Raw genomic sequence first — 6,056 nt, forward strand, 5'->3', positions numbered from 1 at the left:
GGGTCGTGCCATGGCTTGAGAAGTGTGCTTGCCCCATGTACGCCTTGAAACCATGTTTCTGGGGTTTATATATGGATGGGACAGGAGTTCTGGCACAAGAAGTACTTGGACTCTTGTTCACTCACCATTGTAGACATATATTTAAACTGCGAGGAAACAGTCAAGCCCCCAAATCCTATTTTTGCTGCAATTAAAAAAAATCCATACATAGAATCATTCCTATTTATCTTAGGTGTTGTCAATCCTTTATCTCAAGCCTAAATCTGGGGCCTCAACCATTTCACAACATTCCTTTAACGCACTAAATTAGACTAATAAAATTTACCACTAGAGCTGACTTCAGCACTGCCCCCCCCCAGTGCAGTGCCTATTGTGATGTCTTTGAGAAGAAGAATGCCAACATCCTACCACATCAGAATGATGACTGCCTGATTGAGCTGCAACCAGGAGCCAAGGCACCAGTTGGCCATATTTGCTCTAAGTCAGAACCTGAGCTGTTTGTTTTTTTTAAACTGCAATCTGAAAAACCTTTGTGGGAAATAATCTTTGATTGTTTTTTAAAAAATAGGCTACCTACTTTAGAGAAGATTTAAGTTGGCTGTTCACAACTATAATGATTCCGACTATTCAGATAATACAGTCTTTCTACAGATGGTGGATATTTTCTCACTTGCCACGGAGAAATGAAGAACAGATAAATACACTATTGCAGAGGCAGCACATCCCCACTTTATATACAGAATCTTCCCACTATGTGTATGAAATACCACAGTCCCTGTCTTTACTGAAAAATCAATTTCAGTGTAACTGGCACAGATTTAAGACTCTGCCTGAGTTCATGATGAGCAACAGAACTGCACACCCATGAGTAACTTGCTGGAGAAAATTCTGACTTCAAATAGGCTCAAGACCAAAGAAAACATATACTAAGTCTTAAGAACTTTATCTCTAAGTGTGAGAATTCAACAAGGTCTCAAGTGGAGCAATGAGGTCATGGTACATCCCCCCCAGCTGCTGTATGTAAATACTTGACCTCTGTGGCAACCAGTCAGTCATGTATTCCTCTATCCTAACCCACTGCAATGAATGCTTCAGAATATTTTGTTCAAGTTCAGCTCTCAGGCTCATTGAAGATGAACTCACCCTTCAGCAAATGTCATCAATAGCTCAACCAAAGAGTTTTCTCATGATGTGTGCCTCTGTGTCCTGCAGTAGCAATAACTTTTTGCATGATCTCAACATTGACATTAATAGCATGTGCTGTAATGAAGATGTGATGCAATGCAATAGAGTATTTGTCTATGTCCTCTTTAAAATCTACTAAGGCTTTAATGCAAGTTTCTCAGGGAACACAAAGACCAGGAGGCTGGACACTGCAATGGTTTTAAGAAACAGAGGCTTGTGTAGTGCACAGTATCCTCAGCTTCCATTAATTTAAGTTGGTGCTCAGCACATTGCAGGATCAGGTCTCAGTGCAAGAAGTGCTGGGAAGCAGTTGCTTGACTAACAATCCTTTGAGTCAATTTACCATCACAATTTTAGCGATGTAATTCAGTAGAGTTACTTTGAATTTACCCCAGTTTAAATAAGATAAGAATCTGGTCCTCTAAGCCCAATCATATGGCAGGAACCTGGGGGAGAAGAGAAAGTGTCAGCAAATTAACCATTTCCAGAATACAAAAGGCTAGCCTGTAATACTGATGCTAAATTATTACTTTCTGAAATATCACATATAGACAATGACATTTAAGATGTATTAAAATTATTTAATCAAGTTGAAAGAGATTTGTAAGAAGGAGGAAATGAGGTACTTTATCAGTTCTAGCCTCTCCAGCTTTGCTCTTCATATTTTTAAAAGAGCTCACAAGCCGATGCAGCAAAAGTAAGTTCTAGTTTGACTAAAGAGAAAATCAGATAGTACAAGACCAGGTAGGACAAAGGTCTAAAGAAAGAAAGAAAAATGCTGAGACTTTAAACCAAACAAGTGCTTAAAACAGGTAACTCCTTCTCCACCTAACACACACACACACACACATCATTGCATGTAATAATTGGTTACTGCTGGTCCTAGCCAGTGACACTAGTAACTTCAGGTATTTGTTTAATATTCTATAATGGGTTAGATGTTTATCATTGTGCTCATTCCTAAAAGGTCACTATCACTATACGTGAATGCATCAATTAACTAAAATTAACTCTCTGGTTTCCTTATAATTATTATTTGCCTTAATGTTTCCAACAGTATTATTTCAGTCATGTCTGCATTACAGACAAGCTACCTCAGCTTGGAAGTGTGGCACTTAGTATTATTCATTGTCTGAGAATATGCCAAATATACCAAAATGAACTCACAGGAAATGTGAGTGATCATGAATTAACTCATCTGCCTTCCAAGACATGAGGGGGCAGCACTGTATTTTCCAGTTGGCCCATGGAGATTTAGCACCCCTATTTTCTGCCTTGAAAATTTTCCTCTGAATGTCTCAAAAGATTTGATATAGATCTCATAAGAGGATAACACAGAGGCACACATACTGTGCTTCATGCAGCATACTAAACTTGAATGATGAACTATTTAACACAACCTCACAAGCCCTCACCTCTTCACTGACTTGCTCACCTTGTATAATCAGCGCCATTTTCTTTATTTAAATTCATATTATTATTTTCAAATGATCTCTCCACATTTTAAATTGTCACTGTATTGTAGATGTTTGTATTGACAATGAAAATGAGTATGGTACTTACCCTGCACAAGTTATCAGGGAAAAGCTGGACATCTCGCTGAATTGAAACCCTGAACCAATCTATCCATCCCTGGTTTGGTATAAACCTATTCTGTTGAAAAATCATATACAATTTAATAAGGATTTAATAGGCGTTAAACTTGTTGGGTAAAATGCAATAGGATTAGTTCTATGTAAATTACTCTAAAAACCCAAGAAAAAATTTAAAAAGGCCAATCTCTTAAAATATTTTGTGCCATCCAATTAAATTAATTAGATATAAAAATATAATACTTTTTATTAATGGCTAGAAAGATTTTCCAAGAAGGAGAAACCTAACCTTACCCTGATCCAGTTGGAACACTGCCTCTTTGGCCACTCCCTAATAGGAACTTAAATTTGCCATAATGGATTAGACTAATTGTCAGTCTATTCTAGCATTCTGTGACCTCCAGTGGCCAGTACCTAGTGCTTCAGAAAAAGGTAAAAACCTCCATAAGGCATCCAGTTAGTTGCACAATGCTGTAAATGGACACAAATCCATCTCTGACCCCCACAGGTAATCAGCTGATCCCCTGAAGCATAAGATTTGACTACCATATCATTAGCTTTGATTACATAGCCACAAATGTTATTAGTGGTCACAAAATTATCCAGTCCTTTTCTACTGCCAGCTCCAGTAATTGTCTCAATGGCCTCCAGTGACAGCAAATTCCACAATGACTGTACTGTGCGTAAAGAAACATTTCCTTTCATTGTTTTTTTAAATATAGTGCTCTTTAATGTCACTGAATGTCATCTAGGCCTCCTATGATGTGAGAGGGTGAAAAGCAGAAACAGGTGATCAGCTGAAATAAGAACCAAGCCAGTCAAACATCAGAAACACAAAACAAAGATTTTTGAGGTTTGCTAAACTGTTCCCCCCATTGTTTTTAATTGTTGCATGCTTTTGCTTTCCCAGATCCTGAGAGAATCACAAACAAAAATGTGAAAGTACTGCAAGAAGGCCAGTTCTTGTGAGATTTCCAGACTTGTTTGCAGATCAAAAAGGATCAGAGAGCTTCGATAAAGTCTGCAACCTCCAAACCTCTTGATCTTCATTCGTCCTCACTAATAAAAACAATACTGCATTGTTCTCACTGTTCCTTTCCTAATAGCAAACCATATAATAAATACTATGTGATTATACAAAACATATTGGAGGTTTAACAGTTAAGTATCAAGATGTGCATCTGTCACATGCTTGTTAAACCTAAATAAACATGTCATGAATAATCAGCTGTTGTTCATTTAAAGGGAAACTGTTAATGTAAAAATATATATGTATTTTAAAAGTTTCATCACCATTGTTAGTTATAATGCCTTATATTATTAATAGTGAAAAAATGTACACTATCTGATGTACTTTTAAATATTTATGATGCCAATTTTTTTTCTGTGAATTTAATAGGGCTCCATATCAGCAAAGCTGTACTTATGCAGGTCCTGAGCAGCAACACCAGAACTAGAATGGCTATTTTTCCACTTTCTGTTTACAGTCAGCTTCACTTTCCAATTCGCATATACAACACCCAGTGTACAAATACAGTGGTTGTGTTTTGGTTACTCGCACTGTGAGGAAACAGTCAAGCCCCCAAATCCTATTTTTGTTGCAATTAAAAAAAATCCATACATAGAATCATTCCTATTTATCTTAGGTGTTGTCAATCCTTTATCTCAAGCCTAAATCTGGGGCCTCAACCACTTCACAATATTCCTTTAACACACAAAATTAGACTAATAAAATTTACTGTAACTCCTGGTTACAGTAAATGTCTTTCGGATAGCTCGTTTTAAGTGTTACCATTAGCTCTTTATCCCTTTAATAATAGTACTGACCTTTTTCCAATTTCTGAGGGAAAAAAAAGGACGAAGTTTCAAAGTTATTTTAAGACTAAATAGTTAGGCAACCACCGCTACCAAGGCTATTAACTTTGAAATGCCAAAGAGTAACAGTTAGGTGCAGCTATGGGGTGCCCCCAAAGAAAGAGAAGTTTTATTGCTATCTGAAGTCTTTTCTTGTATGACTTGAAGCACAGATTAAGATTCCTTTCCCCGCCCCCTTCTTTTTTTTTGTTTAAATCATGTTTTTAGCAACCAAGTCTTTGGCCCTCAGCAAAGCTCACATAAATTTGTCAGTAAAATGTTGTTGACTGGTTTTATTTATTTATTATTTCAATAGCGAATCTGGTTGAGGGCTGCACAAATTAAAAACATAGAGGGAACACTGTTCATTTTCAAACAGAAGGGAAGCTGGGAGGGCGAAGTAGAGTTTACTGTATAGGATTTTTTTTTTTTAATTTGCCTTGATGGAAGTTGACAGCTCAGCCTGTATTTCAGTTCTGTCCATGGGCAGTGAAATGTGTGAGAAACCAATACTCTGAAAATTCTCATATGCATATGAAAAATCATGGTATGAAAAGGGGCCAAGGGATTAGGACAAGATAAATTTATACTAAGCTTTACACATTCCATTGACAAATTTGCTGTTTTTGCGTTGTTGCCTCCGACCTCTTGGTTACCGAGGGGATGACATTAAACTGGGAGAAAATGGCTTATTATGTGTGATAAATTCAAACAAAGATGACGCACTTTACCCACCAAGTATATCTAAGAAATTGTGAGGAAATGTCAAGCATTTCAAAAGAAAGCTGCCGTAAATTCTGATGCCGGAGACTTTAACGAATTTCTGCCAGAGTAGAAAGGTCTCTTTGTTTGGACTCAGCTGACACTCAGCGTGTGGAATATTATGAGCTAGGGGGTCACATAAAAGCTTAAGGAAAAGAAAGAAAACTGTGGATGTGACAAAACTCAGGCACTAGAGGGCTGAGAGCTGGCAGGAAGACTTTGCTTCAACAGAGTTCAGATTGCACATGGAAAATAAGCACTCACATTCCAAAAGATTCGGAATACAAACATTAGTTCTTTTAGTCTTCCTCCCTCACTCTCCATCCAACTGTAAATCCTTCCTTTCTGGATGAGATTGTTGGGTTTTGTTTTTTAAATTGTACTTGTTTTGCTTTATGATTATAGCTTATAAAATTAGGAAAGAAAGAATAGGAAAACAAAACAAAACAAAACCCCAAACCCCTATCCTGCTGCTGTTACATAATTGATGAACAAATGATCACATGTTGTGTCCCTGATTTAGGTCAGGAGGTGGCAGGAGGAGGAAGTGCTGTCAAATGTTTGAAAGAAAAAGGAGGTAGAGGAGTAGCAATGAGACCCCCTGCCACTGTGGCAAATTAGCTATTTCACAGTGATGTTTACACTATATAGTGCTTTTCACAT

This window comes from Mauremys reevesii, linkage group 2 (assembly GCF_016161935.1).
Source record: "Mauremys reevesii isolate NIE-2019 linkage group 2, ASM1616193v1, whole genome shotgun sequence".
Taxonomy (NCBI): domain Eukaryota; kingdom Metazoa; phylum Chordata; order Testudines; family Geoemydidae; genus Mauremys; species Mauremys reevesii.